This window comes from Monodelphis domestica, chromosome 2 (genome assembly GCF_027887165.1).
Source record: "Monodelphis domestica isolate mMonDom1 chromosome 2, mMonDom1.pri, whole genome shotgun sequence".
NCBI classification, from domain to species: domain Eukaryota; kingdom Metazoa; phylum Chordata; class Mammalia; order Didelphimorphia; family Didelphidae; genus Monodelphis; species Monodelphis domestica.
Genome location: NC_077228.1, coordinates 490,125,747 through 490,146,911, shown reverse-complemented (window position 1 = coordinate 490,146,911; position 21,165 = coordinate 490,125,747). Strand labels below are relative to the sequence as shown.

The following is a 21,165-nucleotide window of genomic DNA, read 5'->3' as shown; positions in this document are numbered from 1 at the left end:
CTGGATCAAAAGATATATATATATATATATATATATATATATATGTATGTATGTATGTATGTATATGTATATGTATATAGTTTTAGAGGCCTTTGGGCTTTGTTTGGGCATAGTTCCAAATTGTTCTTCAGAATGGTTGGATTAGCTCAGAACTCCACCAACAATGTATCAGTGTCCTTATTTTTCCCCACCATAGGAAGTGGGATTTGAACCCAGACCTTTTATTATTTCAGGTTCAGTGCTCTTTCTTCCCTATCATAGATTATCTCATTAGGCACCAGTTTATTTTTCCATTTTAGTCAGGACTGGTTGGGGGTATTAATAAACTATTCCTAAAGTATAAGGGATAATGATATCAATCAGTCAATAAGCATTTATTAACCAGCTACTATATGCCAGGCATATGCCAAGATAATCTTGCAATTAGTTTTATTTGGAAATGTATTCCTCAGGATACTTTAATATCCTCAAAGCCTTACTGGCTGTTAGTTGTCCTTTGTCACTATCCTTTGAGACTAATTAATGATTGACAATGGATCCTATTTAGTCATTCTGGCTACAACACAAAGACCTAACCCTACCTGCAGTGAAGCAAAATGCTAGCATCAATTAGAGGAAGGTGCAGTTAGATTAGCACCTGTCCCTGAATCCATAATTTATGTCCAATTTATTTTTGAAGGCTCGTTCATCCAAGCAGCTGACATTAGTCAGCTCACTAGCCAGATTGGAAAACAAAAACACAAATCCCTTTTGCTTTAGTCCTGCTCAGCTTACAAAACATGTTCCACTTTTTTATTAGGAAAATGGATGACCCTTCTAAAGCCTATTGGAGCATAAAGATAACATTCACTTTCTTCTCCTTGCCCTGTTTTGCCATGTAGTAGAATCATATCCATTTCAGCCCAGTTCCATCAACTCACACACACACACACACACACACACACACACATATTCACACACACACACACACTATATTGTGTTATTTTGATTGGTTTTTAGAGAATGACCCATCAACTAAAAGAGGCGTTAGCACAGTTGGGCAGTGCACTGCTTCAGTTTCCTTAACTGCAAAATGGCATATAGCAACTACCTCTGAGAGTTGTGAAGATCAAATGAGATAATATGTCTGAAGAAAATCATTGAGTGTATTTGATCAAGAGGATAGAATGGCAGCTGGAAAAAGGCAGCAATAGAGTCAAGAGATCATGAGATAGGGGGCAGGGTGGATGTCCCATGCACTGCCCACTGGACTGCCCCTCTGGGAAGCCCAGGCAAAATAGAAAGCCATGGTTGGATCCCAAGATATGATGTGTGAAAGTTAGTGGGGGCGGGGGGGGGAGGGGATGGAAGGAAAGTTTGATAAACTGAGATGAGTGAATTTCACTCTCTTTTACAAGTCTGTTGCTGGCTGGACTTCCCTGTGAGCATAGCTAGGGGGCCCTAAATGGAACAGCAAGAAAAGTAACCTATGTATCTCTCTGGCCTATTTTCCATCTTTTTCTCCTACTTCTTTTGATTTAATAAAATTATTAATTTATGGCCTGTCTCATAATTTCCCCTCTTAGAGTAAAGTGCTTAGGTGGTTAATAAATGCTTCCTTCCTTCCTTCTTTCCTTCCTTCCTTCCTCCTTTCCTTCCTTTCTCCTTCCCCCCCTTTCCCTCCCTCCCTCCCTCCTTTCTTTCCTTCTTTCCTTCCTCAAGTCTTCCTGTTAATACAATGTTCATGGATCTCATATTTGTTAATCACCTCTTGTGTAGAAGAAATAAATAGCTTTTACATCTATGATTCATATGATATATTGAATACTTTCTATTACATCCTATGGGGAGACCCTAGGCATTAGCAAACCTAAGCTTTAAGCAATTTCCCCAATAGTGCTAGGATTGGAGCTTAACAAGTCAGAGAATTAAAAAAAAGAGCTTTTATTCCTCCAAGTGAATTTTATTATTTTACCTCACTCTATACATATAACTGTATCTTAACACTGATTTAGGGAGATTCCAAACACCAAGGAACAGCACATGATAGTCACATGACAATAAAGCAAATCAGCTTTACTGAGAAAAGATTGTGACCAAATGAAAGGCTGGGAGAATGATAGAAACAAGTTAAGACCCTTGGGCCCCTGGATAGAACTGGAAATCTCATTGGGATCTTGAAGGGAGGACCCACTCTTAAATCAATAAAGTCTGGTGGTTTTTATAGGGTACTTATCTATATTAGCTAGATAAGACATTAGGGGAAGGAAAGAGGAGGCTAGCCATAGGCACTGGTGCTGATTCATTTTAATGAAGGGAAGGAAATTGAAGGTCAATTGATATTTGACAGAGAAGAGGGCTTGGGGGGCCATTCCTGGTGGTCTTACTCTGACTATATAACTTAGTTTTCCTGCAAGGAATTTTTTGTCTCTCCTAGGCTTTTTTTGTTCAGTAAAATGCAGAGTAATCCTTATGTTGTAAAGTAATCCTTATGATTTAAATCCTCATGATGTAAATCAACTTAGATGCCATAATTATTTTTAATTTTATTGGATCAATTCAATCCTAAACAATAAATATCTCTCATTCTTTGTCATTCCTTATTTCTTGGAAAAGTATGTAACACTGTAACTATATATCATGAGTGTATTCTAGTGGATTGATTCTCAGATTTTTAATTCATTTTGTGCTCTTTTAAAATTGAGATTTCCCTTGCTATTATTTCCTCTTGGGTTTTTTGTTATCATATATAAATTACAATTTTTGTCACAGAAATGATAGTGATTATGTGCATTGATTTTGTGTTTGGCTACTTTATTGAAGTTGAATTTTCATTTAGTTTTCCTGCTGTTTCTTAAGAGTTTTGTAAGTAAACCTCATGTTGTCTGCAAATAGGACTAATTTTGTTACATTTTGGGCAGCTTTTATATCTTTAATGTTTTTCTTTTCTTTAGGAAAAAAAAAACAACTCTTACTTTCTATTTTAGTAATAACTCTAAGACAGAAGGGCCAACGGTAGACAAACAGGATTAAGTGACTTGCCCAGGGTCACACAGCTGGGAAGTGTCTGAAATCATATTTGACCCCAGCTCCTCCTGACACCAGGACCGGCTCTCCAACTACTGTGCCACCTAGTTTCCCCCTTTTGTTGATTTTCTAAGCTTAAATTGACATACTCAATTCACTAATTGTCTCTTTTCTATTTTGTTAACATATGTTGAATCAAATATTATAAAAACAACATATATAATTTCTCTTCTCAGCATTGTTTTAATCGTATCCCAGCAATTTAGGGTATTATCTTATCATTATCACCTCGAATCATGGAATTACTTATTATTTATGTGATTTTTCCCATAACCCACTTTAGGAAACCATTGTTAAATCTTTATTTACATTTGTGTCATTTACTTGTGTCTCTAGTATTATCTTTATTGCATTCTAAATTATAAAGAATATATTTAAACTTTCTGTTTGTTTTTTACAAATCTTCAGTTTTTGTGGAGGTAACACGTGGTGATTAGAAATATGTATTTTCTTTAATATTCACATTCAGAACATGCCATTAGTCTTTTGAATATAATTTAAACAACAGTTGTTCAGTTCCATGTTTTCTTTTCATCTTTCTGTTACATTTACCTAGCTCTGAGAGAAAGGCATTAAAGTCTTCTGAAATTTTTGTGTCATTTTGCAGGGCTTCTGATTTTTCATCTGTAAAATGGAAAGGTAGATAGATTATAGATGATTTATATGATTCTTTCTAGTTATTATTGTGTGTTCCTATGAAGAAAATAAGACTTAATGACATTTAGAAAAGACTCACTGACTTACCCAAGGTCACAAAGCTATTAAGTGTCAAAAGTGGAATTCAAACCCAGATCTTCCTGACTCTGCACCCAGATAATAACAAGCAATTATAGAATACCTACTAAATGCCAGGCACTGTGCTAAATGCATGACAATTATTATTTTATTTGATCCTCACAGTAACCCTGGGAGGTAAATGTTATTATTATTCCTATTTTACAGATGAAGAAACTGAGGCAGACAGAAAGCTATAAGTCTGGGATCACACAACTAGGAAGTATCTGAAATTAGAGTTGAACTCAGGTCTGCCTGACTCCAAGGCCAGTTCTCTATCCTCTGTTCTACTTAGCCACCTTATTTTGTAGGCTTATGAGGAAATGAGAGAGATATGATAGATAATAGAGACAAACAAATTATATAAATATTTAATAAAGATACAGACAGATAATATAGATGATTGATAGATGATAGAGGTAGAGGCAGAGATAGATTGATAGATGTAGAGAATTGTTAGATTATAGAGACTGATAGATATAAAGGTAGATGTAGAGGTAGATGGATGATAGATAGATGAATAGATAGAAGAATAGAGCATTTAAGTATGTGCTAGGTACTACTATAAATTAATGCAAGCTACTCCTATTATTACAAAATCTAATTACGATGGTGATGTAAGGAGGTCCCTTTAACTGGTGCTACTTTAAGGACAGATTAGAACTACGTCTCCTCAACTAGAATATAATAAATGTGGGAACTTGCCAAAGTGAATTCCTGAAAAGAACACACTGCTATAAATGCAGTTCTGAAAGTCCTTCACGTGTGGTTCAGTGATTCTGTCTTCATGCGGAGTTAACTGGGATTGGCAACCAGCCTGCCCAAGAATGGGCTAAAGGGCAGGGTTGGGAGGGGAACCAAAAAGTGGTGAAAAGTCAAAATTATTTCTACAAATGTGCCCTGGAATTGAAGACTTGGATGGTTTGGGGACAGGAAGGACGCCATGTTCAGAGATTGTAGACTTTGAGATCTGGTCATATCTCACCCAGGCCAGATGATGAATCAGATCTTGTTTGAAGTATTACCCTGAACTGCTAACTGTTGAAAACAAATTCCTTGTTTAGAGATTTGTTAGGTCAGTGACCTCTCCTAAGGATATAAAACCTTGGCATTTTCTTTAGGAGATTATCTCAGAGGCAAGAATGTCAGATTGGGGCAATAGAAAGGGCACCGAATTTGGATTCAGGAGACCTAGGTTTGAATTCCATATAAGCCATTCATAACCTGTGGGAAGCTGCTTCTTTTCTCTTGGTGGCAGGCACTGTGCTAAGTGCTGGGGATAAAAAAGAAAGACTTGGGACAATCCCTATCTTTATGGAGCTTGTAGTCCAATAGGGGAAACAACACATAAAAAGAAGCTGAAAAGGAGGAGGGGATACCCTATAAAGGAGCATGATGAAGTCACATAGCTGGAGTGGGAAATGATCTGAGTTCATTTCATCTTGCAAAATGATGAGTTTCTAAAGATGATGAAGTCCAGGAAAAAGGAGAGTGGGGAAAGAATCAAGAACAGCTTCTTAAGCCCCAGTTAGCCAAGAGACAGGAAGGAGATAGTTATTGTAGAATTCATACTGAGAACTGATGTTCTATGCTTCCAAATTGTTAGTCTTCTCTCGCCTCCTGAAATTACTTTGGATATCCATGGTGCAATGAGTGCTGGATTAGGGGTCAAGCAAATCTGAGTTTGAATCCTGCATTAAACACTCACTAGCCTCAATTTTCTCAGCTGTAAAGTGGGAGTGATAATTGCATCCATCTCCCAGAGTTATGGTGAGAATAACATATAATATTCAGGGTGTCTTGAAAGTCTTAATACATTTTAAACTATTAAAGCTTTTGGAATATTTCGTATACACAAAGTGCTTTGCAATCTTAAAGCTCTATATAAATGATATTTATTACTATGAATAGAAGGAGTCATAGTCTTAGTCATAGTCGTAGTCATAGTAGTAGTGAGGGTCATTGTGAAGTTAGTTATATTGACTTTTCTGTGTCTGATTTTTAATCCTCTCCACCCCCAGAAGAATGTAAGGGGTCAGACATGATATCTTTTTCCTCTTTGTAATCCCAGGATGATTTATTCATCCCATGGTGTGTGATTAACAAATGCTCATTGAATTAAATTGAATTGATAAATTGAATTGACCAACCTAAACCAAGGCTCCCTGCATGACCTACTGTATGTGTTATCTATCAATCTTAGAAGCATTCTGAACTGTCAAGAGCATTTAAAATTTACAGATTATAAATCAAAAGATGATTTCCCTTTGCTGCCAATCCCACATACTCCACAAGAGATTTGGACTTAATAGCTGCATTACTTCTGCCTTGGCTGTTAACACCAACAAGAGAAAACCCAGAGCTCAGGCTATGTTGCAATACAATTGGATTCCTTGTCTTCTTCTTCTTCTTTTTTTTTTTGTATCTGCTTTATTTTGAACTGTTTAGTGCCAATCACTATCTTATCAACACCTGTTTGTTAAAGCTAACTAAACATTCTTCACATGTACATTGAACTAGCCCTCTGATCTTGGGCCTTCCAAAAGGCTAAGAGGGTATGTGAGAGGATTAAAATGTCATCACGGAAAGAGTTCACCAGGGTTACAAAGTTCAGCTAAGCCCAAAAATGTTATAAAGGCATCTAATCCAGATCCATGTCTCCCAGAATGGGCCTATACTTGCTTAATGGAGAAAACAGCTTCTGACTCAATAAAAGGGAATTCTATCATGGGACCATAAATTTAGAACAGAGAGGGACTTCAGAGATCATCTACTAAGCCCCACTTTTTTTGATAGATGAGGAAACAGAGTCCTGGGGAGGTCAAGTGGCTTCCCCAAGGTTACACTGAGTGAGGAGAAGAGCTGGGCTGCCAGCTGTGGTACTCCTATTTCAAATCTCTGGGTCTCCAACACTCCTTCAAGAAGGGAGGAGAAGCATGGTAAAGTCATCAATGTTGGCTTTCATTCTTGGCAAGCTGGGATGGGAAGCACACTGGAAAACACGTGTAAAAGTTACAAAGATGTTGGTTTAGGATCCATGTAGAGAAAAACCTTCTAATAAAAGCTATCCAGAAGTGAAATGGGCCACCACAGAAGGGAATGTGCTTTAGTTTTTTATGAGGCATTAAGCAAAGGCCTTAAGGATCATTTATTCAGGATGGTAAAGAGGAGCTTGTGTAGACCTGGCTTGCACTGTTGAATCTCTAGGGTCTCTCGCTTCTCTGAGATTCTGTGATTCTGAAAGACTGGAAAGGAATTTCAATGTGCAGAAAGGCAATCAATGGAAAGGTCAGAGATGAGTCTGGATCATGGTACAGTCTAGCATCAGGTCAGCAGGCAAGTCAACATGAAAGAATTCTGACAAAAGGACAAAGGCAAAATTAGATGACAAAGAAAGGATGAGCATGAGAAGGACAGGGTACAGTGGTGGGGAAGGAATGGATATCAGGAGAATGGGTAGATGGCATCATTGAGTGATCAGTGGCATCCCAGCTGCAGTGGTTGAGTACCTTTCTACTGATTCAGTAGCTGCTTTATCATGCCAGAAGGAAAGTGGCTTCCTGTCCTTCTTCCATTATCTCATGAGGAAGGACAACTCAAACTGCCCTTGGGTTATCGAATGCCACCACCAGAGATATAATCAGGAATTTTTGTGCCCTAAACCATGCATCAGGTGCCCCTATGTTAAGCAAAGTTGGAGTGCGGGGGAGACACCCTTGTGTAGAGGGAAGGAAGAGAGAGAGAGACTCTAGGACACCAAGAGGTATATATTAGGAAGGCTATTTTGAGCTGGGGGGAGGTGGTGGTGGAGAAAACATAGAGTTTCTCATTTTAACTAATTATGCTTTCTAACTAGGTGCCAAGCTTTGTTGTTCTTAAAATGTTGAAGGATTGTGAGTACTGCCAACATTCTCAAACTTTAGCACCTTGGGGAAAAGTCCCAGTCATCCCCACTTCCACCCCCAATTTCTGGATTTGCCCATCACATAGGTGTCAGTCTCCATATTAGGCTGACTTTGAAGGGAGGACAAAGTCAGTGAAAAACCTAATGGGCTAAGAAATTGTTGGAGGAAACTTTATTCTTAAAAATCTTTGGGTGTCTTGTTTTTAAGTAGGGCAGGGAGGTTTCCAGCTGATGCTTTTGATTGCTCTAATTAATGCTCTGATTGCTCTCATGTAAATAATGGCAATCTCATGGGGTGGGGGGAGTGAAGGGAGGAAGTGTGGAGTTCTACTTGTAATCAAACTCTGCAGTCTGTGGCCATTGGGCATGCCTAGTTCCATAACAAATGCAAATCATCCAAATGGACAGGGAGGGATGAGTGATGGGAGGAGCTTCTTTATAAATGATTGAATGTGAAAGGAGAGAGGAAGCAATAATGGTGGAAGAAGGAGGTACTAGGGCAACTTCAATAATGTGAACCTCATTGGTTCTTCTGTCAAGTTGGCTCCCCACCTTCCCAGCTCCATGAGGTTGTAGTTGTCTTTTGTTGTTGTTGTTGTTGCTTTTTAAAATAATTATTGGATTAATCAGCCTACTGTAATAATATTCCTAGCAAATAACCTCTAATTACAACAAGTGCCTCTTCAGCTCTGGACTAGACCCTACCCTTAAGGAACTTACAATTTGAGCATTAATGTGGAAAATTAAAAAAAAAAAACTGAAGCTTTTAACATAGTTTACAACTATTAGAAGACAAGAAATCATGACCCCATGATTAATTTCCCATTAAGGGGGTCCAGATTTGTGGTATAGAAAATAGAGCTCAGGATTTAGAGTAGAAGACTTGAAACTAAGCCCTAGTAGTAACTAGATGTCTGAGTAGGAGCAAATCATTTAACTTTATTTTTTAAACTTTTACCTTTCATCTTAGAATCAATACTGGGTAGTGCTTCAAAGACAGATGAGTGATACAGGCTAGGCAATGGGGGTTAAATGACTTGCCCAGGGTCACATAGCTAGGAAGTGTCTGAGGCCAAATTTGAACTCAGAACCTTCCATCTCTGGGTCTGACTCTCAATCCACTGAGCCACTCAGTTGCCCCCCATTTACCTTCTTTGTCTCGTTTTCCTCCTCTATAAAACAGGAATAATAATATTTTCACACTTCACTTCCTAACCATCTCCATACCATGAAGTCTCCACTCTTGTCATCATCCCCAAATCTACTCCAAAGAAACCTTGGACTTTGTCCCTGGAAACACTCAGGATTCTGATGTTTTTATAGGTGAGCTTTCACTTTATTTTGACTAGAACCAGTTCCTCATTGCACTCTGGGCCTTCTCTATCTGCCAATCATACTGTCCCCTCTCCACTTTCCATCTTTTATTCTTTTCTTAAAGTGTTGTTTTTCCCTATTATCTTGCTTAGTGTATTTGTATCTTCTGGTTTAGCAGAGTACCTACTACATAGTAATCTCTTCATAAATGTTCCATCATTCTATCTATCTATCTATCTATCTATCTATCTATCTATCTATCTATCTATCTATCTATCCATCCATCCATCTATCTATCTATCTATCTATCTATCTATCTATCTATCTATCTATCTATCTATCTATCTATCTACCTCTCTGCTGTCTGTATCCATCTATGTATCTATCTAATCTCTCTATTAACCAATACCTCAAGGTTATTTCAAATAAAGTAATTAATAAGCCATGTCACTAAGGGAAGTCACTACAACTCTTTGGGCTTCAGTTTTCTTATGTTAAATTTATTATTGGACTTAATATTTAATTGGTGGTTGCCAGGGATTTAATTTCTAAATTCCAAAATTAATTACTAAATTAAAATGTAATGATGATAGTTTATTTTACAATACAGGGAAGATATTAAGGAAGAGAGAAAAGGGGGTGGGGAGAGAGAGAGAGAGAGAGAGAGAGAGAGAGAGAGAGAGAGAGAGAGAGAGAGAGAGAGAGAGAGAGAGAGAGAGAGAGAGCACTTCAACTTCTCTGAGCCAGGTAGAAATTCTAAGGCACCAGTCAGGGGAAAGGAGTCTCAAGATGATGGGCCTTTCTTGGAGGTTCACACTTCCAGAAAGGCAAGGAACTAAATCAGCCTTTACACTCACCACAGTGATCATCTCAAAAGAAAGCAGTTTGAGATCTCCTACACAAGCTCCTCCAGGGGTCCAGTTCCACAGCCAAGTGTCTTCACTCCAAGTCTGAGGATCTGTCTTCCAGTCTCTCCTCAAGTGTCTCTCCTCACTCCAACTCTGAGTGACTCTTCCAGCCTCTCTTCTTCATTCCAAGCCCAAGTCACTGATCTCCAGTCCAGCTCCAAGTGATTGATCCTTTGATCTATATCTCCCTGTGTCTCTGTTTCCTCTATTTAAAGACCTTTTACTCTTGTGTCAATTCCCCTAAATTTTACACCTACCAATCACAGCAGGTGCTCCTCTCCAGGACTGCCCACTCAATGTATGAAATGGGTGTCACACCTTTTGTAGTTAGTTAACACCTTTTTGTGATTAGTTAACACCTTTTTGTAGATAAAATGGAAATGTTTTATATGTATACTCTTATGCCAAAGAGGACTGTCCCCAACTGGCTTTTTGTCAATGCACCTGGCAATTATTGGTTTTGTTCTCTTTTCCTCTTATCCTCAAATTATTGTAATTGCATATTTGGTATGTTTAAAAGACCCATCGGAGAGACTAGTCTTCCTTGGGCCTCAGGGGGAAATGTAAAAAGGGAGATTTTGAACCCTAGACTTCAATCCCCAGAAGTCCTTGGTATTTCCCAGAATTCCCCATAATCTCACCTGAGTCTCCACGTAGGTGAGATCACAATTGGTATTTAACTGGCAGTAATGCCTACCATGCTCTCTTCTCTTCCATTGCAACGATGTAGCAAGTAAGCTAAGTGCAGGGATTTTGAATGGGTTAATCAGCCATGAGCATGTGGTTTTTATTTTATATCCTTGATTTCTAATAATCCTTAATAAACCTCATAAAATATAATATCTTATTAGTATAAATATAATTTACATTTTACAATACTGAGTTAACACTTTTGGGTATTAAAATCTAAAAATAGACAGGGGATTACAATTTAATCTTCACAATAAAGGAAGAGCTAAGTACCTTCATTGTTATAATCAGGATCCAATCTTTACACTTATCTGAAAATGAAGACACCGGATCATAGGGTCTCTATGCTCTCTTCTGGGTTTTGCCTTCTTTGCCTACCAAGTAAGGTCTAAACTTCTTTTTCTGAAATCTAAGGCCCTCCATGTTCTGGAACCATCGGAATATGTGTTTGGTGGGCTGTAGATGAAAAGAAATAAAGATGAGGGGGGAAAGAACTTTTTTTTTTGGTTCTCCAAATGCAACCTCTCTATTATTTCATGATATATTAATACAAGATAGTGCTCATCAAAGGTCATTCCTTGCTCTGGGATATTGATATTTAGTTGGCTGTGAAACTTAGCATGGACCTTGACTCCCAGATTCCTACCTGTTTATTTTCCTGACCTCTTAAACCCAAGAAGATCAGAGCCTCTGGGTTCATCTGCTTCACTTAGAATGAAGAAGAACATAAACCAAAGGTTCTCCACAGGATTGCACATTGGTCTTAAAGCATCATCTTTCATTGGATGGCATTAGTGAAACAGTTAAATGAAGAAATAGTAAAATGAATGAGAATCTGGTTAATGGACTTTTTGGAATGTCTCTACAGTCAATCAGAAAACCCTGTGGTTCAGTTCCCCATGTGGCTTTTTGATGAGGCAGTTACAAAATGTTGGTCCATGCTCCCATGTAACATGTAAGAACTCCCTTGGAAGCAGACTCCTCAGGTGAGAAATTTGTGTCAGCCAAGCACACTGAAGCCCTCTCTCTATATGCCAGGCTCTTATTACACAAAGCTAAGGCATCATACAGTCTAGGACTGAGCACATTACTTTTATAAGCCCTTTATTGTGTTGTTATATTATTTCCAAATTTGTGCATCTTCTTTGCCTTCATAAATAAGATCTGGAATGTCTGCTCTGTTAGTCTGGGGGGTGGTGACAGATAGGAAAGAGGGATCAGGCGCAAGATCACTACTGTCTAGTGACAGTGACAATGGGTGAAAAATGAGGAAAAGGGAATTTAAGGACTGGGCTTGGCCGATTGGGGTCCCAGAATGCCAATCAGGTTCGGAGATACTTTGTTAAGTCTAGAGTATCTTCAATGCATGGTCAATGGCTAATGTCTGTAAAACATGAACAATTGCCAGAGCACAAATTCATTCTCAAAGATGGTAGATTTTAGCTCTGCTGCTGTCTTGCTGAAACTCAATTTTCATTGAATTCATCGAATCTCAGAAGTTCTAGGCTCTTCAGAGGTCCCATAAAATGATCGATCCCTTCGACATTACCCCTGACAAATGAACATTCGGCTTTCCCTTGAAGGCTTCTCATGAAAGGAAACTCAATACTTCTGAAGACAGCCCGTTTAATTTCTGATAGTTCTGCTTGTTGAGACATAAATCTTTGTCTCTGTATCTTCCAAATACATTGATCCTAGTTTTGCCTGGGAGTGAAGTAAGGAGTGCATCAATCAAAACAAATCTAATCCTTCTTGCTTACCACAGCTTTTCAATACTTGAATAGGATATTTATTTGAATATAGGAGCAACTAGTGGCACAGGGGAGAAGAATGTCTGCAGTCAGAAAGACCTGAATACAAATGGCCTCAGACACTTAATAGCTAGTAGTGTTGGCCTGAGCAAGTCACTTAATGTCTTTTTACCTCTATTTTCTCATCTATAAAATGGGGATAATAATAGTACTTACATCCCAGGGTTGGTATGAGGATTGTTAACTTGGAAATAACACAGAACTACCAAAATAGTCAGAAAAATCACTATTTAATCAGGTAGGGATAAGTCCAATATTTGACCCTTTACTCAGTCTGGCACCACAACTTTTACAGGTTTTACACCCTGGACTCTGGGGATATTATCCCTGGGAGTGCCACAGCACTAGATGACAACTCCAAGGAGCCATTAAAGTTGGGAAGCTTAAATACTTTTCTAGGTGAAACATAGGGGCTGAGGATGAGAGGGACAGTTGATTGACTTTACAATGGTAACAAAGGAAAATGAAGAGCTCCAGACAGGAATAACAGTGAGGAGCTGATGCTTTATAATGGAACCCATCTCGGGTTCCAGGAACCCAATAACTTGCCATCATCATCCTTTCTCTAGTCATATAGACTCTGTTCTCAAAAGGGTATATAAAGCCCAGAACATATCTTCTCTAGGAGGTAGTACTCCACCTGTACATTGTCACCCCAGCCTCTCAATATGAATTCCAAATTAATAAATTTCTCTTTTTATTTTTTTAAAAAGAAACTTACTTTCCATCTTAGAACCAATATTAAGTATTGGTTATAAGACAGAAGAGTGTTAAGGGCTAGACAATGGGAGTTAAGTGACTTGCCCAGGGTCTCACAGTTAGGAAGTATCTGAGGTCTGATTTGAACCCAGCACCTCCCATCTCTGGGCCTGGCTCTCAGTCCACTGAGCCACTTCCTCTCTTTTTTTAAATTTTTAAGCCAAGATTTAGAGACTTATATTCTTGCAAAGGGTAGCCTGTCCAGATCCAGGGTTTTACCTTGTGTAATTAGAAATCTTGAACCCTCGGACTTCATCTCCCAGAATCCTTTTCCCTTTGTCCATGTAGCATCCTTGCATATTGTACATAAAAGTTTGCTGTAACCCTACCTTTTTAACCCTTCTTCCCCCACTCTCCTCTTGGCTCTCTTCCCACTTTTTTTTGGTCCAGGCAACTCTCTCTTTGCTAATGCTATCATTTTCCTTTTTCTTCTAGTTATTAATTAATAAATATTTATAAGAATGTAATACTTGAAGCATTTGGATATTAATTTTTAATCTTACAACTTCAAAGCTCTCCCACAATACCAGCACTATTCAAATAAAATAATTTTCCAATAAAGTTTTTAGGAATAAGTTGCCAATTTTTGACTCAGATAATAATATTAATGTAAAAAATACTAATGTAATATAAAGCCTTTTCAGATTTTGGCAAATTTGTAGATTGCAGGGGCAAGTAACAGAGACAATGAAATATGACTGCATTTTCACTTTATAAAGGTTAAATTCCTTTCAGATTTTGAGTGAATCATTTAGTACTTTGTAAAGGATGTAAAAGCTGGATAGGATCATTTGCAAGTCATAAAGGATGTGAGGCTTTATGTATCTCATTTGCATATGAAAAGTACAGGAAACCCACTGAGCTGTCAAGGAGACATTGAATTAAACTCTGGTTATGAACTTATAATTCCCTCTCTTCTTTTCCCCACTGGCTGTGGGGCAGCTACACTGGAAAAAATGCCAAACATGGTATCAGGAAGACTCATCTTTCTAAGTTCAAATCTGGCCTTAGACACTAGCTGTGTGACCCTGGACAAGTCACCCACCACCTTTGCTTCAGTTTTCTCATCTATAAAATGAGCTGGAGAAGAAAATGACAAACCACTCCAGTATTTTTGCCAAGAAAACCCCAAAAGGGGTCACAAAGAGTTGGGAAAGATTGAACAACAACCATATACTTGTTTAGACCAATAGGAGAATTTTAGAGTTTAAACAACTGGACAATTCTTTTCCCAGAGCTTTTTGGTGATTGCTGGACCAAGTTTTGGCCTAGCCTCTAGAAACCAGTTTAAGAAATTTACTGACTAATTAAGGATATATTAAAAAAAAAAAAACAGTCTATGTCCTGGGGCAAGCACATTGTCTCTGACTCAGATGCTTTCTTGACCTTATTTAAATTTGTTACTCAAAGCCTATAGTCCTTTGTTGTTAATTAATCTCCAACTTTCTGACCCATGGACCACCCTGTTCCTGAGGTGTCCTTGGCAAAAAATAGGGAGAGGTATGCCATTCCTTCACCATAGGCAAACAAAGATTAATGACTTGTCCAGAATCACACAGCAGTAAGTATCTGAGGTCAGATTTGAACTTAGATCTCCTTGATTCCAGGCAGGTACTCTATCCACTGAGCCACCTCTCTGCTTTCCTTACAATATATATGTGAACCAACTCAATGTTTATAAGGTTCAAAACGCTCCATTCAAATCTGAAAGGGGCTTACCTTTTACAAGGTGCAAATGAAGCCTGATTTGAGAATCACTCATATTTTAGTGTCTCAATTCATTGTTTCTTTTTCCTTAACATTTAGTAAAATCTGAAAGGAACCATCCCAGAATAAGAATCCTTCCTTGAATATTTTATAGCACTTAACAGTTGACAAATTGCCCAACACCCATAGGAAGTAGATTAGTACAGATATTATCTCTTTTTTAGAAATAAGGAAACTGAAGTCTAGAGAGATTATATCAGGAGTGGATATCAGGATGGGGGAGCCTGTCCTCAAATCTCATCCACTGCTGCTATTCACCTCAAATTAAATAAACATTTATTAAGGGCTAGATACAGAGAGTGATACGTAATTCATTATTATTTTTTCAAATCCTTACCTTCTGTCTCAGAGTCAAATCTAAGTATTGATTCTAAGTGTAAGGGGTAAATTTAGAGTTTTTTTTTAATTGAATATAAATTTAGTTGGTCACCAGAGATTAGTTCAAATCCCAATAAAAATATTCAAGTCAGTTTGGGAATTTTATGGTGGTTTAACTAATATAGAGGGAAGGAATTAAGAAGAAGAGAGAGAGAAAGAGGTATAAGAATTTTCTGGCCTAGCCTAAGCTAAGAGAAGTTCAGAGACCTCAACCACGAGGCCTCCTCCAAGATTAAAACTAGCTCAGCTTCCAGCCACCAGGTCTACTCTGAGATGAGGGGCCTCCTAAGAGGATAGTGCTTTGGAATGTAAAGGAAAAAGGAATCAGTCTAAACTCACTCACCTAGCATGCTCACACCAAGCCCAGACAAGAGCTGCAAGCGCAACAAAGTGCCAAGACGCCAAGACACCAAGACACCCAGCACCCTGCCACCAGCCACCTCTCTGCCACCCAAGCCAGGGCCACCTCTGAAAAGAGCACAGAAAGAGGAAGTCACGTGAAATCTATAGACCGTTTTTTACATCACTTCCTGCATCTCATATGTACCAATGGTAGCTTAAGCTTGACTTAGAATGCCCAGAGGGTCTGTCAGTTCTTTCTGATTTGGCATTTGCTAGCACATGTCTGTCATAGGCCATCCTTCTCAACACTTAATCCTTAAGTAGGGGTGTAGACATTCTTGATTGCTAGGATTTTTAAAGATTTAATCAGGGTGGAGAAAATCTAAAATTCACACAAGGCAGAAGAGCATAAGGGCTAGGCAAGGGAGGTTAAGTGACTTGCCCAGGATCACCCAGCGAGGAAGTGTCTGAGGTCAAAATTGAACTCAGGACTTTTAATCTCTAAGCTTGGCTCTCAATCCAATGAGCCACCTAGCTGCCCTTGTGATATAGTTAAGATGAAATACAATCTTTGCCCTTATGGATTTTGGTCTAGTGAGGGATAAGATATACACATTTCTATGAACCATAATTGCCTTAATTATTATGTGTATACTCCTTTCAATTTTGGCAAATTTGGAGTGTGAAAAGACAAGTTACAGGGATGATGAGATGTAAGGGCATAGCCCCTTCAGATTGGTTTTGTTGCCTATAAATTTTTGCTTATTTTGCCGTTTAGATTTGATTTCAGATTATTGGTCTATTTGGTGATAAGGACCAAGTAGGAAGTTACTCACTCATTCCAACAGTTATACATTACATCCAACTACAGAGGGTGTGAGGGGACAGAGAATGAAGGGATAGTCATAATGTCAAGGTTTCTATGGCTCTCAAAAATCTGGCCACTTCTATCCTCTGGCTTCAGCTTTTTTCTGGTAATGGGCATCCTTTAATTTTTCTAAGGGAGTGGTGGATGTTGGGTTGTCCAATTAGATTCTTCTAGGACAAAGTTGTCCTCTATGTTTTTCTTTTTTTTGTATTTCACTAGAATTCAGTCACACAAGCATGACACAATGGAGTTACTCATAAAAAGCATGGCTTGACTACATAAAGGTCTTTGCTTATGGCCACATGAGAAAAGAAGGAAAAAAATTCAAACAACCACCATCTTGTTTGGGTGTCCATAGCTCCTTCTAACCTAAACACCCCAACGATATTTAGCTTGTAGACAGTAATAAAATAAAACCAAAGAACATAAAAAATAAAGCTCTAAAAGCTTAAAAAGATAAGATTTAGATACTTAGCTTCAAATTTTCCTATTAGGCACTTTCATAGGACCTAGCAGTTTCCTCCACAATCCATGACCATTGCCTCACCTCTCAAGTCCAACTTACGAGCAATTGACATTCATTGGTGACCCAGATCTAGGGCATCTTGATTGAGTCTATCTCCTCTGCTAGTTGGTCTACCTGGAATAAAGTAAGCAGTAAATTAGTATTGTAGGGACGCTTTATACATGGGGGATGCTTTCTAAGGCACACTAAAACCTTGGATATAAGTGACTATCTGCTAACTATATATACACACACACACATATATATATATATACATATATATACACACAGAGACACATACGTGTGTACACATGTATACTATGTATGTATATTGTGTGTATAGGCATGTACATAGTATCCTTGTGTGTTAAATATGTAACTATTATATACAGTGTATGTATGTATTATATATGCAATATTGTAAGAGTTAAAATTAGTTCTGGTCAAATTAAGAGTTATAAAAAGTTGTGGTTGCTGTTTATAAAAATTAACTCTTAAGTCACAAAGTTGTTAGTAGCTTTATTACAACTAGGTAGAGATAGTAAAGGGGGAAATGTAGGAAGGAGTTAGAAAATATTGCCTAGCTAAATTCACTAAGTCTGAATCCAAGTGCCTCCAGACTGAAGAGAGTGTCCCACCAAAGACAGGAGAAGAGTCAAAAGGCCAGTATCTCTGGCCAGTGTCTCCTCAACCCAAGTGAGTCACCAAAGCCAAACTCTTTGAGCCACCAACACAGAATCTCCAATGCAGAATGAAGTCCAATGTAGAGTCCACCCTCTCAGCAGAATGAATCAGAATGCCTTGGCTGGCTATTATAAGCAGTTTTCTCCACATGTCTTCCTGTCTCTGGTTTCTACTTCATTTCACTGTGGCCTGGACTGTAAAGATAATTTAAGGGTTGTGACTTAAAATCTAAATTAATTGGTCACTAGGGAAAAAATCCCAAATAAAAATATCCAAGTCAGTCTGGCCTGTGCCAGGGGGAGTTCAAGATCTCCGCCACTAGGTCTCTGAAGGAGATTAGAGGCTTCTAAGAGGATAAAGTTTGGAAAGTAAAGGAGGAAAAACTCAGCCAGAAACTCACAACCGAACCGGACAATAGCTGTAGCCACGCCAAGATGCCGAAAGGCTCAGCACACTGCTACCAGCCATCTCTCCGCCATCAAAGGTACTGGAGAGAGCAAGTGACGTGAAATATATAGACCTTTTACTCTTGTGTCCCCTCCTCTCAAATTTCACATCTATCAATCACATCAGAGGCTTTTCTCCAGGACTGCCCATTCTTTAGTTCTCATCTTCTTTGATTAGATTATATCTTTTGAGTTACTTAACACTTCTTTGTTAAGTTCACCTTTTGTTAGTTGCTTAACCTTTTTGTGATTAATTTACCATTTATAGTTACATAACACCTTTTTATATTATGATCTTAAAATAGACTTAGCTTAAAGTTCTAGCTTCACTATAAAGTAAGAACTAAGTACCTTCACTGTTCAATCAGTAGATTATAATTTCAACTTCTCCATAAAGTAAGATCTAAGTAGGGTGGAGTAATCTAAATTTCACAGGTCTATCACATCATAGGAACCAATCATGGTTTCTTAATTTGTCTAGCACTGCCAATGGGGCAGTGCCCATGGGATCCACCTCCCATTCTTTGAGGGTATGAACTTTTATCAAAAGGATCCTCAAATTCCTGACTAAGTTAAAAGGTAAAGCACTTCAAGTATTTAAGTTAAGATAAAAAATTCCCTTTCATACTATATGTGTGTATATGTATGTATACACTATATATGTATATGTATATATAGGTATTTTTTTACCCTGATAACATAATTTATTTCATGGCCCTGAGTTGCCTCTATAAAGAAGGGGATCCTCAGATTAATTTAATAATGACCATCCATGTAGTGAGTGCAAGGAATGGAGGTCTTAGCTATGCCTTTCCAGCAGTTCACATACAAAAAAAGTTGTGAATTTGAGAGCAGTGTAAAGTGTTAAAAAAAAAAGTAGGGTTGTATATAGGGAATCTGGGAGGTAAGGGCTTGGGCTTTTCCTAGCTTACATAATTTACAAAGAATTATTCAACACAGCAATATATTAACCTCTATTTACAACTAGGACTAAGCTGGTAGGGAGGAAGAGGATATAGGGAAACAAAGTGCCAGGTCCTAGAGAGTGCATGTGGCAAATGGAGTTGTGAAGTGGGACTTAGGATGGAGGAGGGGTGTTGAAGGGAGGGAGGCAGGGGGTCCAAACTCAACTTCAAGTACCTCTCAGCAACAGGTGAAGATAATGGCAGTTGGTTTGGTTATATGTGTATGTGTGTATGTGCACACATTACACATATATGTACACCACACATATGTATGTCATATCATGCAAGCATGCATATCATGTGTGTGTGCATAGTGTGTATACATATTGTATATGTATGGCATATATGCACATGTGTGTGTTGTGCGTATATGTATGTATGTGCATGCTGTATGTGTATCTGTGACTATTATGTGTGCACATGCGTATGTTATACATTTGTACTGTATATGTATGTTATATATGTATTATATGTATTGTAAAATTTAAAATTAAATCTCAATAATAATATTATATTTTAAGAGATTTATTAATAATCATTAGAAATCAAGGAATAAAGAAGATACAAAATAAAGACCATGTGCCCATGGCTGGTTAGACATTTTTTAGTCAACCCCACTCACCACCATCAATGCAGATTCTATTCTACATCAGCGAGGGGTAGCCTCCAAAGCCTTTATCCTCTGTCTACAGGAAGTACGAAATGACAGATAGTCAGTGGCCTCTTAGGATATGTAGTTCTCTTTTTAGGGCAACAGATTTTCAATCATACATTATATGTGCATACATATGTAAGGATGCATATTAAACACGTACACTATATATGTATATGTGTACATTTATGTAGATGTATATATTATATGTATGCTATATATGTACATGTGTTATATATGTAGGTACACATGTTATATATGAGCACCATATATTATATATGTACACTATATGTTGTATTGCACATTATGTGTATGTAGGTATATATTATATACCACATATGTGTACATGTTATGTATGTGTGTGTATATATGTTATATATGTGTACTACAAAGCAACTAGAACTCACTGCCCCTGACAGAAGCAGCTGGCGAACCCACATTCACCATGCCGCCACCACCTTTGAAGATGAGCGACGTCGACGTCTTGCCGCTGCGCGTGAACGCCGACACCAGGCCACAGCCGCACCTCCCGTAACAACTGGCGTCCCAGGCCCCATGTGCCACAAACTCTGCGCCTCAGCCTTTGGACTCCAAAGCCACATGAGGGTACATCAATAGATGAAACTGCACAAAGACAATAGTCATTCTCGATCACCGAGAGACTACTATATATATATTTATATGTGTATGTATATGCATATACATATACAAACCTCCCCTGCTCACACTCCTCTGCTCAGTGCTCCATAGCCTTCAAACAAAAGCCAGAGTGAAAGCAGAAAGAGACTGCTGATGGGGACAGGGCACTGCTGGGGTTGAACCTCCAACTCTTGGGAGTTGACCATGGAAGACTGAAATCTTGGAAAGTGCCTGACTGAGTTTGAAGAATTGACCTGGCCTTTCTTTCAGATTCTCCTGCCCCATCTATAAGCCTGCTCCATCGCAAAGAGACACACTCAATGTTATAGTATTATCACAGGAAAACAACTGCAGGACCATAAACTCTGGGCTAATTACCATCTTGTTTCCTCTTGTCTTTGCCCTTGAAAAACTTAGAATTCTGGGGCAGCTGGCTAGCTCAGGGAATAGAGAGCCATGACTAGAGATCAGAGGTCCCGGGTTCAAATTTGGCCTCAGAGGTTTCCTAGTTGTGTGACCCTGGTAAAAATCATTTAACTCCCATTGCCTAGCCCTTACTGCTCTTCTGTCTTAGAACTGACTCTAATTATCAATGCTAAGACATGAGGTAAATCTTTTTAAAAAAAGTTAACATACTAGGAATGTCCTATTATTATTTCCATTTCAGTTGATTTTGTCTCTTCTGTTTTTTAG

General features: G+C 38.3%; 1 long non-coding RNA gene across 4 annotated transcripts in view; it reads right to left on the bottom strand.

The window, feature by feature from the left end:
• Window positions 1–1,684: 1,684 nt before the first annotated feature.
• LOC103102278 (uncharacterized) overlaps window positions 1,685–21,165 on the bottom strand; it is a 39,922-nt gene continuing 20,441 nt past the window's right edge. The window contains exons 2-5 of one of the 4 annotated variants that reach the window (XR_008916782.1): window positions 17,147–17,221; window positions 15,715–15,839; window positions 9,916–12,360; window positions 1,685–3,690 (exon numbers count right to left, since the gene is read on the bottom strand). This is a non-coding gene — a long non-coding RNA (uncharacterized LOC103102278). Of the gene's footprint in view, window positions 3,691–9,915; window positions 12,361–15,714; window positions 15,840–17,128; window positions 17,222–21,165 lie in introns of all 4 variants that reach the window. The other 3 variants (XR_008916783.1, XR_463361.2, XR_008916781.1) reach the window with 3 other exon arrangements.